Below are 13,641 nucleotides of genomic sequence, written 5' to 3' on the forward strand. Positions count from 1 at the left end.
TCTTCAATAACCAAAAATATTTCCCTAGAACAGTTTCTGGTATACGTTAGTTACTATCATTTATTCATTCCATCTGGAGTTATTCCTTCTCTTCTATCACAACTGTTAATTAGCCTATGCTTTTTGGTGCCATGACTGACCAAAAAGATTTCCAAATCTCACTTAGACTAGCCTTCTCTGTGATTAGCAGTGACCACTCAAAAACCTGGAATCTTTGAATTTCCAGAATTCATCTTCACTTCACATCTAAGTACATTCCTGGCATTAACTGCAGTAATCTAATGAACAAAATATTTTTGTTCAACACAGTATCCTAATATAGGCAAAATGCATGAATTAGGGACTGTTGTCAGGTATCCATATGGAAGGAGCAATTATATATTCCAAGTATGTGTTCTGTATTTTGTATTTACTAAATGTTTTGTTTTGTTTTTGATAGTCCAGGGAGCTTAAACTCAGGGCTAGGGAATTATTCCTGAGCTTTTTTTTTTTTTTTTTTTTTTTTTTGCTCAAAGCCACCACTCTACCACTTGGGGACAGCACCACTTTCAGTGTTTTTCTGTGATGAATTGAACCCAGGGGCTCATGCATGCTAGGCAATCACCACACCATGAAGTCACATTCCCAGCCCTAAATGACTTTCTTAAGATGACATTACGTTTTCATTCTATAACTATGTATCATAATTTTGGCCAAGTGGTAGAAAATGACATACAAAACAATACTAAGTCCAGTAAGGCTGGATGGACAATGAATAACCGTCATGGTCTAGCCAGGGCACAGAGGGGCTTACCTCGTGGAGCTGGTTCAAAAGGCTGAGCAAGACAGCTCCTAACCCACAGCCTACCTCCAGAATGAGAGGGCCACCTTGGGTTCCAGCCACATGGGGACGCTGGGCCACTTCCTCCAGCACGCATTAAACCATTTCCTGTGTGTGAGAGAGAGAAAGTCAGAAGTACACTTAAGCCGGGTGCCCATGGCTCAGACCTCTAATCCTAACTACACAGGAGGCTGAGATATGAGAATCATGGTTCACAGCCAGCCCGGGCAGGAACGTCTGTGAGACTCTTATCTCCAAAGAAGCACCAAAAAACTGGAAGTGGCACTGTGGCTTAAGTAGTAGAGTGCGAGCCTTGATCTGAGGAGCTTGGGGACAGCGCCCAGGACCATAGTTCAAGACCCAGACTGATAAGAATTGGACTTCTTGACAATAATAGCACTCATTGTACTAGGGAGCATGGCAGAGAAGTCAGGCCAACCTTCTTGTGAACTGGAGATCATGAGTATGTCACCTGGCTTCTCCTTGCCTCTGAATCACCAGCTGCAAAACTGAACACAGGGAAATATCCCCTTCCTTATGGGGATAAGGTAAGGATGAAAGAGAGCTATGTTTTGTTTCACAATCCCTCAACTGTTCCACGATTAATAACAGGACCCACCTGAGCCTTTTCCAGGTATCTTCCTTTCATTTGCTCACAGAATTGCCAAGAACCATATTTGATGGCCGCTCCCTCTGTGCCCTATGCCAGAGATCCCTCTGTATAAATCCCTTGTTGCCTCACAATTGTCCCAAGAGGAGACTGCGGTCCAATGTTTGAGGCCTAACACAGGGCTTAGCCTGTGGTCAAGAATTGGCTGCTGTGCAGTAAGAGTTTGAGATAATCCATCTAAACCGATGCCTGAACATGGTGCTACATGTCTACTATCCCAACTACAGAGGACCAGGCCTGGTGGATCATGCCGGTCACAGATAGGAGGATCATGATCCAGCCCAGCCTGACCATATATTTAGTCTCTATCTTGGAAATGCCCAAGACAGAAAGGCTTGGCTCACATGGTGGAAGACCTGACTGGCAAGCATAAGGCCTTGAGTTCAAACCCTAATATACCAAAAAGAATCCGAGGCCCGGTGCCAGATGCTCATGCCTATAATCCTAGCTACTCAGGAGTCTGAGATCTGAAGACCACAAATCAAGATTTAATATAGGTTTGGCGTCACCCATCAGACATCATGGTGAGAAGACCCGGAGTCTGACCTATGCTGGTGCACTCCATACTCGCAGGGTGCACATCCTTACTAAGTTCTGGCTACACAATCTGTCCTCCTGGGAAACCACCCCCTGTGGGACACACCCCCAGGTCCTCCCATGCTCCCACTGCCACCAACCAGGCCCAAGGGAGTAGACAGCTCCAGGGCACACAAATCCCTTGGTCTTGTAATTTAATGGTGATAAATCCCCTTCAAGCACCTTACCCTTCCAGGCCCCTAGACCTCAGCCATGAAGCCCCCAAAGGTAGCAGGAAAAGTTACCAAAGGGTCCGACTATCTTTGGTGCAACCCACTTCTACACACACACAAATCCAGACTGGTAACAGAAGACTCATCCATGCAGCACCTGAAATTTGCCAATTGATCACTCACCTGAGCACTGTCAGGATGTACAAGTAGAAAGATGATCTCTCTCTCTTTCCCTCTCTCTCTCTCTCCCCCTCTCTCTGTCTCTGTCTCTCTCTCTAATGCACACACACACACACACACACAGAAACACACACACACACACACACACATATGACTCAGAGAAGTGCCTCTGTTCGTTCCTCATCTGGCACAATGTACAAGCTGGAGCATGGATGTTCCCTTGAGAGAACCAGGGGCTCCCACCCAAGGGGAGCACCACTCAAATGAAACAGCACCACCCCGCCTCTCCCTTTCTCCAGGGCCAGATCCTCCCCCTTGGGAACAACCAGCCTTGACTCCACATTCACCAAAACCCTAGGCCAGGATGCTGGGTGAAGGAGTCCTGAGACAGGTGTCTCCTCAGAGCCTGGGAAAGGAAACTAGCAGAGGGTCATGATCTCAGAGGGGTGTCTGAACAGGGGTGAGGGGAAATGGATAGAGTCCTAGGGCTACATACATCGACATACTCCTTACTTCTAACCTACATGCTCCTGGGCTAATTGGTGGATTCTTGGGGAGGACGAGGAAATCAAATGGAACAAGAGCACCAGCACATGCTGGCAGAGCTGGTGATGATCCTGTGAGAACTGTTGACAGCTGAGGGGTAAGGGAACAGGCCGGGTGTATGTGTGAGGGGGGTTGAGGTATTCCTCCCAGATATTCAGCTTCTGCTTTGACCCCCAGCGCCCTTCACCTCCCTCCTGGGCTTTTCTGGGACCCTCTTCAGGTGAAAGGATGACCAAGCCCAGAAGACAAGGGCTCACACAGCAACGGGGGGGGGGTCTATCTTATGCATCCAACAACCTTCATGCCCAGAAAAAAAAAGACCAGAGAAGGCAGGTGTGGCGGTGCTGCTCCCCACCTTTGACTAAAGCCACCAAGTTCCCACTAGGGAGAAAAAGGGTGCATGGCTCTGTGGCTTCCACTGCTCTAGGCCAGGGACGATGTGGCACCCTGTCTTCACCCATCATTACATCTGCCCTTTTCCTGGGACATTGGCCGCTAGGGATGGGGGTGTGATCCCCGGGTTGACACCCACTCCCTACCCTTTTGGCGCATTAGTGGCAGAGCCCTGGCTGGACTGTTGGCTGTGATGGAGGTGCAAGTCTGGGACCTGGGGGGGATCTCCAAGTACGAGTGTCGCAGGGTGCAGGCCCACTGGGCGGCCACTCACTTGTGCTGCTGGGAGGAGTTGCTGGCTGATGCTCCTGGTGGAGTGAGCAGCAATGGAGGGGGCATTGCAGACACTTAGGTCCAGAGCAGAGGACCAGGGGCCGGGACCAGGTCATGGTTGCAAGCTTACAAGAAGCTTGCCACCACCTGAGGTTTGAAATATGGTGCCTTGGAGGAAGCAAAAGAGGGGGCTGGGAAGCAGGAGGGCACATCAATTTCCTACTCCAAAGTAGCTTCAAGTCTCTTGCTCACAACTCAGCCACCACTACCTTCTTCAACTGCTGGTAGTGGTGACGACCAACCGAGGGAATCCCGGGGGTACAGGGCAGCATGGAATGTGGGCATGGCCACAATTCTTATATTCGATTGGTCAGAAAGAAACATGAAAGAATGGGATTGTGGCCAGAATCCTGTGATGCAGGCAGCATGTGCAGAGTCAAGATGACAGCACCTCCCCAGCCACTTTCTCTGGGAACTGTGTCTAATTCAGTTGGGCACAAGAGGATGACCTGCTTTAGTCAATGGCTACACAGATTCTTGTGTATGTCTGTTTGTTGTCAGTCCCAAACCTTGAACTCAGGATCTGGGCACAGCCCATGAGCTGCTTTTGCTCAAGGCTAGCCCTCTACCACAAGAGCTACACGGCTCTACTTCTGGCTTAGTTGGCACTGAAGTTGGACAGGGGTCTCAAGGACTTTTGTACTTAGGATGACTTTGATCCTCCCATCACAGCCTTGTAAGTAACAAGGAGGATTGCTGAGAGCTACTGCTGCCTGCCTCATCATTGGTCTTGCTGATGTTCTTGGACAGACTTGTGAGTTCCCTATCCTCGGGTTTAAGTGGTGGGAGCTGGAGCCAACAGTTCGAATCCTGGTCCTGCCACCTCCAAATGGCAGGAGATCCTATGAAATCCATTCCTATCCATATGATTACCAATGGAATGTGATTAATGTCATGAATTAATGAGCAGTTGTTGAGTTATTCTATGAAAAATGTATACACAATTATATTATAGGACACTGATTGATTTTAATTAACACTTTATTAAGCATTTAAACAATCACATTCATAAAATGGAGGCATAATGAAATACCGAAGAATTGGACCTCATTTTTTTTTTCTGCCAAGACTGGGATTGGAACTCATGGTCTGGGTAAGTCTGTTGCACTGTGTGGGAAGGGGAAGACTTCCTCCTTGAAGACAGGAAATTCAAGTCTGTTCCTTAGGCCTGAAATTGATCCCCACCACTAGAAAACATCCTACAATTTACATATATGATTTATATTTATATACATATGTTGACTCCAGATTGCATTCAGTGGAGTTTTTCATTTTATTTTTTGTTTTAATCATGTATTGACCGTTTATTTTATTGACTATTATGACACATAGAACATTGATTACATTGAATACATAGTATATAGGTCTGCATATGTATTCCACTTCATACCTGACACCCAGAAGATTCACAGTAAAGGAAAACATGTGTCAACATCAGCTTCTTACTCCACGATTCACTGTTTGGGAGTGCTGGCATCTGAACTCATGGCCTACAAGGCCAAATTCATGAATGGGTGAGTTTCAACACGCCATCCTGGGGCAAATTGAGCTGACAGGCAGTTCCTAGGACCTGAGATCGAGCCCCAGGGGTTGACAAAATAAGAACAGATTGACACACAGATGGAAGTATACTAATAAATATATATCTTTATAGCATGCCAGAGATGTCTGTCCATTATTCACTTATATAGACTACATTTGTACCAATTCTTGGGTATTTATTATGCCTCCATGTAATTATTGTTATTGTTTTCATCCTTAAACTATTAATGAAATCAATCAGTGTCTTGAAATTATTGTGTTCCTGTAAGTAATAGTATTCTTTTAATGCTTCATAAAATCAATCAGACTCCTAAAATTATGCTAATTTTATAGAAGCATCATTTACAATCAACTTATTCAACCATGACATTGATAACATTCCATTGTTATTCCTATGGATGGGAACAAGTCTCTTAGTATCTCCTGCCATTGGTTGTGTCAGGACAGGGATTCGAAAACAGGGCCTACCTTGCCACGTGGGCCTATGGCTTCCCCAGTATTCTGCCAGCCTTCAGCAATGCAAGGTGAAGTACCCTTTGCAACAGTGTTAGTCAGACCCAGGAGGGTCACCGTGCAAAGGAAGAAAACATAAAAAGCTATCTCACAACATTTTTCTGTGCATTTTTTCCCTGCAAGGCCTGGGGGTTTAGGATCCCAGGAGCAGCTGTGGATCCATTGGCTCCATCCCAGCCTTGAGTGATCAAAGCTGAGGCAGAGTTGCCACAACATGAGTTCAAGTGCTGTGCTGAGCATAAAATAAAATAAAATAAAAAATAAATGAGCTCCCTGGCTTGCAATTCACGCTGTTTATTCTGCCCGGTTTTGGATTTGAACTCAGGGTCTGGGTACATCTGCAGCACTGTGGATGAAGGGGAATCTTACCATACTTGAAGATAAGAAAGTCAGGTCTGTTCATTAGGCCCGAATTCAAGCCCCAGCTCTGGAAAGCATACTATTTATATACATTGTAAAGATAGGATGTATACTTACCTATAGATGTTCAGTCCATACATGTTTGGTGTGGTTGTTCCTTGTATTTTTTTATTCATTTATTTACCATTGATTTTATTTACTACAATGACACCCACTCCGTTTATTACATTGATGATATACTATTACATAGCATCTAGATTTGTAGACATGTTCTCCATCATGCCTAACACCCAGGACTCTGAGAGAAAAGGAAAATAATTCTCACACTCAGTTTCTTACTTTATGATCCACTTGTTGGTAATGCTGGGATCTGTCTCAGGGCCTAGCAGGACCAATTGGTGAGTAGGTCAAGGTGAACAAACCAGCCTGTGAGCAACTATGGAGCTAGGCCATTCCCAGGATCTGACATTGATCCTCAGGGTGCCCCCACTATAGCCATAAATTCATTATTTGAACATAGGTTCTATATTAACATATATGTTTGGACAGCATCTTGCATTCGGTGTACTTCGTATTGTCTATTTTCCTGAGTATGGTGAGAGATATAACTGTGATGACATGGATAACAACCTGTTCCTATGTTTATAGGGTTGCCTATGCATTCTCCATCTTTGTTGAGGCCCAGGACTTTCACAGGAGAGGAAAGCATGTGCAATGATTGCCTTTTGACATAAGGATGAATCTTTTGTCAGTGCTGGGATTTTAACTCAAGTTTGGGTAGCTCTGTTGCACAGTGGGGGAAGTGGAAGCTCACCATCCTTAAAGACTAGAATGTCAGTCCCAGTCCAGGGCCTAATTTGAAGCCCCAGCACTGGACAAAATAATAAGCCCATCTTTTCTAAACATAGGATCTCTCTTTACCTACAGGTGTCGTATGCATCTTGCATTCAGTGTAGTTTATTTATTTATTTTGTTTTTTATTTATTCATGGATATATTGTGTATATTATTGAGTATGGTGACAGATATAACTGTGCTGACCTGGACTATCTATTTCTATGGCTATAGAGTTGCCTATATAACATTCTCCATCCTCTCTGAGTCCTAGGACTTTCACAGGAGAGGAAAACAGGTAGATCGATTGGATTCTCACATCAGAATGAAACTTTCGGCTGTGCTAAGATTTTAACTCAAGGCCTAGCAGACCCAATTGGCGAAAGGGTCATGGTGAGCACAACAGCCTGTAGCCACTAAGGAGCAAAGCCATTCACTAGACCTGAGATCGAGCCCTGGTGGGGAACAATATAGTCATAAATTCATAATTAAACCAAGGATCTATATTTCCATATATGGGTGGGCAGCATCCAATTTTAGACTCAACTGTTGCATGAACTACTCTATCAATTGGTATTCGTATGCGTAGGAACAAGTCCCTTGCGATCTCCTGCCATTGGTAGGTGTCAGGACGGGTTTGAACCAGAAGCCTATGTTAACAGGAAGCCTATGGTTTCCCTGATAGCCCGCCAGCTTTCAGCAATGGCAGGTCAGCTCCAGTTTGCAACCAGGTAATTAAGACCCAGGATAGTCACCTTGCAAAGAAAAAAATTGTAATACCATCCAGCCCTCTGCAGCTCACCACTTTTTGTGCTTTCTAACTTTTTTTTTCTTCTTGCAAGCCCTCTGGTCCTAGGATCTCCGGATCGAATATGGGTCCAGATGCTGCACCCCAGCCTAGTGTGATCAAAGCTAAGGCAGAGTTGCCACGACGTGAGTTCAAGCCCCATGGTTGGCCAAAAAAATAAGAACAAATAAAAATTAATTAATTAATTAATTAAATAAATTAAAAATAAAGCTCACTTGTTTGGAATTTCTGCCAGTTTTCTTTCCTAGCCTGGGATTTGATCTCAGGGTCTTGGTAAATCTGTAGCAATGTGTGGGAAGGTGCAGCATTGTCACTACTTAAATTCAAACCCTGTGCCAAGCCAAAAATAAAAAAATAAGTCACTGACCAGGGCAGGGGGAGTAGTTGTGGAGATGGGAGAGAAGGTATGGTAGGGAGAATACAGAGGAGGAGGCAACAATGCTCAATAGGAAATACACTCATTACCTTGCTCATGTAACTGTAACCCCTCTGTACAACCTATTTACAATAAAAATGTACAAAAAAAGAAACAATGTAGTTCTCAGAGAAGCACTTTAAGGGTAAAGGAAGGATGTTTGAATAGCTGTACAAAATTCTCCACTGTATTTTTGTTTAATGTTCAGTATGAAACTGAATAAACATACCTGCTTCCATTAAAAAAAAATTAAGTCTCAGTCTTGGAACTGGGGCCAGTATTTCTGCCATTGCTGGGATTTGATCTCACTGTCCAAGTAACTCTTTTGCACCATGGGTGAAGGCGAATCTCACTGTCCTTGAGGAAAAGAAATTCAGGCTAGAGTTCCCAGGGCCCGAATGAAGGCCCTGCAATGGAAAAACTATTTCTATACATGTGTAATATATGATATATACTTACATATGTATGTTTATTATATATTATGATTACTATTGATTTTGTATTTTATTTTTATTTAAGTCATTAATTTATTGTTTTATTATACACATATTTATTACATTTTGAACATACATTATAAAATTATACACAATAATTTAGGACATGAACTCATTTTTCATTAATATTTTATTAAGTGATGAAACATGATACATAATTAAATTGAGGCATTTGTCACAGTCTTCACGTTTAGAATCTCACTCAAGTATGAGCTGTGTTTTACCTTTGGACACCTTTCTATAGTGATCTCTTTAGATGATTTATAGTCAGAAACATTTTCTTGAGGATAGGCAAGTTGAGGGATAAAATTGTAAGGGTGGGGCAAGAAATGTGTCTTAGTGGTAAAGAGCTCACTCAGTTTGCATGAATGCCAGGGTTTGAATCCTCAGTGCCACATACTCAAAAAGAGCCAGAAGCTGTGGAGTGGCTCAAGTGGTAGAGCGCTAGCCTTGAGAAAAAGAAGCCCCAAGACTGTCAAAAACAATAGGCCAGATGCCAGTAGCTCCCACTTTGAACCCTAGCTCCTCTGAGGCTGAGATCTGAATACCACTGTTCAAAGTCAGCCTAGACAAGGAAAACCTGTTAGACTGTTATCTCCAATGAACCAACAAAAGCCCACATGGCGCTTTGGATCAAGTGGTACAGTGTTTGCCTTGCTCAGGAAAAGTATCTAGACATGATTCAATTCACACAACTGGAAAAAAGTAAGGGTTAATCAAAGTACTTTTCCTATTTGCTAATTAGGAGAACATTCTCTGGAAAATGAACGCTGATGTAGACCAGAATTGAAGTCAGAGCTCAAGGTTCAAGTGTAGCAGATCCATATGCCCAGCCTCTCAGACTCTAGCATTATAACCTGTGTCCTACAGGGTTCTGAAAGGTCCAATATTGAAAGACTTAATATGCTCCCCAAGCACTTTGTGATGAGCAGTTGACTTGTATTGTCGATGTCATTACACTTCTGAAACAAGCAGAACAGCAGTGGCTCACACCCGTCACCTAGCTCAGGAGGCTGAGATCTGAGGATCACAGGGTGAAGCCAGCCAGAGCACGAATGTCTAGGACACTCTGACTTCCACTTCTGAAATGTCAGATGTTCAAGAGATTCCTGTGTTTCTCTTGGTGATTAGAAGTTACTTGCACTCTAAATGTTCTTAGAATTCTTGAGCTATAGAAGCAGAAAAGAAACATTTTTGACCCATCCTGGGTTCAAATGAAGTTTTCAGGATCCAAGCCCTAGCCGTGTTAGCAGGAAGAACTCCAGTGTATCACTGTATTTCAAAGACAGAAAACAGTTTCAAAAGACATGCTAGATGAAGAGACCTAGGCCTGCAGGATTAGGAGGCAGAATGTACATAATCAACAGGGAAGTCAGCTGCAAAAGCACTTCATGCATTCCAGGCACAGCTAGCAATGGGGGGTTCCGTGAAACATTTGTTAGAGTTACATCAGGGTCAGGCTTTTCTCAGCCTCTTCAAACAATGACTGATTAACTTTCTCCCTCAGGTGAAGGGAGCCTCAGCCTATCTTTAGGTTAACAATAGAGAGCCAGTTTAGTGGGGGAGAGTGGAGGAACAGAGAAGAAAAACTCTGCTCTGTGTCTTAAGGAGTGGGGTTTTGACTCTCCATCTGTCAGATTTAAAAGACTCTTCTTCTACCTCTGCCAGTCCATTCTCCTTCCTTCATTTTGCACATCATTAATGCAAATTCCCAGTCCAAGGAGAAGCAGGGCCCTTTCTCTTCTGTCTCCAAGCACCTGAGTTAGAACTTGGCTCTGCCCTCTTGGCTCTGGGGCCTTCGGCTGCCTGAGAAGTGGGACAGAGACAGTCTTCCTGCTCTGTGGTTGTGTGAAGGCAATGTGGTGGCCTGGCACCCTGCAGAAGGCCTCACACTGGGAAGTATTCCCTTCTTTCCTCCTGACATCCAAGATCTATCTATCCACCTACCTACCTACCTACTTTCCTACCTACCTAAGTTGCTAGCGATCTCTTACCAGTTTTTGGGATGAATTCAAGGCCTGGGCACTGTCTCTAGCTCTCTGCTACTTGAGACAAAGTACCAATTCTGGCTTATTTTCTGTGTGCTACTGAGGAATCGAACCCAGGACTTCTTGCATGCTAAGCAAGCACTCTCTCACTAATCCACATTCCCAGGCCCCTCATCTTTTTCTTCATGGTAGTTTTTACATAAGTATGCTCCAATTTTATGTCCCCAAGTTAAATTTTCTGAATATTGGTTATTTCTATGAACCCTAACCTTTTCTTCCCCTTTGTGATTTGTGACTTTCCCTTCCTTGGCCTCATAATAAAATGTAAATAAAGGCTGCTGAAAGCTTAAGTGTGCATCATATAAAGACACAGGCCTGGAACCCTGGAAGAGAAAAGCCATGTACTTGAAATGAAGAGAATGATGCAGTATGTGCAATGAGTATATCTAAAAATAAATCAGTATATAACGCAGAAGCATTGAATATGGTCTGTTTGCACTCAGGGTGGGAATATACACACATAAGTAGGTAGGGCACTGAAACATTACTTGATATTCTCTTTTTAATTTATTTTTTGGCCATCCCAGGGCTTAAACTCAAAGCCCGATGCGTTCCTCAGCTGTTTTGCTCAAGGGTGAGGCTCTACCACCCCCACAGCTCCACTTCAAGCCATCTGGTCATTAATTGGACATAAGCACCTTCCAAACTTTCTTGCCTGGTCTGGCCTGTTTTTCCTGCTGGGCTTTATGTCTCAAAGCTGGAGCTACCCTCTGGGCCAGTGCTCCACTTCTGGTTTTCTGTTGGTTTTTGGAGATAAGAGTCTCAAAGACTTTCCTGCTTGGGCTGGCTTTGAACAGCAATCTCCTGAGGAGGCTTCAAGCGGCTTTCCTCAAGGATTCTCCAAGGAGGTGCTCCACACAAATCCTTAGTCTACATCTTGAGACCATGAGCTCAGAGCAGAAGCCCAGAGCTTTACCATTTTGTGCCACAGCTTCATTTCTGATCTGTGTGTGTGTTTGTGTGTGTGTGTGTGTGTGTGTGTGTGTGTGTGTGTGTGTGTGTGTGTGCACGCTTCTGCTCTGAGCTCATGGTCAGCACATAGGCCCTGCATTCAACCTCAAAACCTAGCCACTCTGGACCCAACTAAGAGAACTGAAACATTTCAAAATCTGATGAGCTTTACCATACTCATATGACAGGAAGCATTGTGATACCAGACATATGCTTGGATTTCCCAAGCTTCCAGAAACCTGGGAGAGGCATCATAGGTCCATCATTGCTGCAGGTCCTGGGGTTGAACTGTGAGCCTAGGCATACTCCCTGAGCTCCTTTTACTCAAGGGTATTGCATTAACCTTGAGTTCCAGCCTTAATTCTGGGGTTTTCTGTGATCTCTCAGAAATAACAATGTCAGGGACTTTCCTATGCTGGCTGGATTCAAACTAAGATTATCTATATCTCAGCCTCCTCAGGAGCTGGGATTACAGTCGGCAACCACTGGCACCTGCCTTTCTCTTCTTCTTCATTTTTTTAATCTGGACAACATGACTTCTTAACAGTGTCATTCCAATGGTTTGAATTTATAAGTAAACTACCCCAATGTTCTTTACAGCTGCTTTCTCTGAGGATTTTCTCTCCTCATCTTCTCCTCTAGTCACAGGTTTGAAGCCAAAAGTGAGAAATGAGTGCCACAGGATTTGGGAGCAAATGTCCACAGGACATGCCAGATTTGTCACTGCATTGAGCTGTAGTGAATGTACTGTGTCAGGATGAGAGGACCAAAAGCTGGAGTGATCCTCATACTCTCTGCATTGCACCTTTTGTCTATAAAATGACCTAATAATTATGAGTGCATTGTGTCTCCAACCTTAAGTATCTAGAACACACTAGAAGCATCTACATGTTTCTTTTTTTGTCTAGCACACACACATGCACGTACAGCTTCACTTCTGTGTGTGTGTTTGTGTGTGTGTGTGCATGCACACGCATGCACATACACATGTGTGCATACATCAGTCCTGGAGTGTGAACTCAGGACCTGAGCACTGTACATAGTTTCTCTTATACAAGGATAGCCCTCTCCCACTTGAGCCACAGAGCCACTTCAGGCTTTTTTCTAGTGAAGTGTTCCTTAGAAATCAAGCCCAGGGTTTCATATATGCAAAGTACTCTACCTCTAAGGCACATTCCCAGCCCACTAATTCAGGTTTGTTTGTTTGTTTCTGTTTTTTATTGTTGTTGTTGTAGGTTTTAGGAGTTAAAGTCTGGGCCTGGTCCTGTCCCTGAGCTCTTCAGCTCAAGTTTTGTGCTCTACCACTTGAGCCACAGAGCTACTTCAGGTTTTCTGGTGGTTCATTGGAGCTATGTGCCTCAAGGTCTTTCCTGCCCAGGTTAGCTTTGAACCATGATCTTCAGATCTCATCGTCCTGAGTAGCTAGAATGACAGGCATGAGTCACAAGCACCCAGCTTCCACTTCAGGGGTCTTAGTGGTGAATTGGAGATAATAGTCTCATGGGACCTTTTGTGTCTGGGATAGATGGGAACCCAGATCCACAGATCTAAGCTTCTTATAAAGCAAGGTGACAGACTTCAGCTATCAACTGCTAGGCCGTGGCACTCTGCTGCAAGGGGGTTAGTGGCTCCACGTGGTGGAGTGTTAGCCATGAGCCCAAGAGGTAAGTGTCAGTGCCTAGGCCCCGAGTTCAAGGTTCATGACTGAGAAAAATCAAAACACAACACTTGTCCACAGGAGACAACTCACTAGTCTTCAGTAATACATAATTTTGTCTCTGCAATGGGGACATATCTGAGCCTCAATATTCTTGTCTGCATAATCATCTGAGTTGTGGAGGTCGTCGAGTACCAGGTGAAAGAATGCACCCGATGAAGGACACACCACATGTTACTCTTTGCAGAACTCAGCTGACAGCACCTTTGAAGGACTCAGCACATAGATCTATTCGATAAGTTGTCATTAAGATTAGGGTTCTTTCATCA

Source organism: Dipodomys spectabilis, unplaced genomic scaffold, assembly GCF_019054845.1.
Source record: "Dipodomys spectabilis isolate Male_0828 unplaced genomic scaffold, ASM1905484v1 ptg000303l, whole genome shotgun sequence".
In the NCBI taxonomy this organism is placed as follows: Eukaryota; Metazoa; Chordata; class Mammalia; order Rodentia; family Heteromyidae; genus Dipodomys; species Dipodomys spectabilis.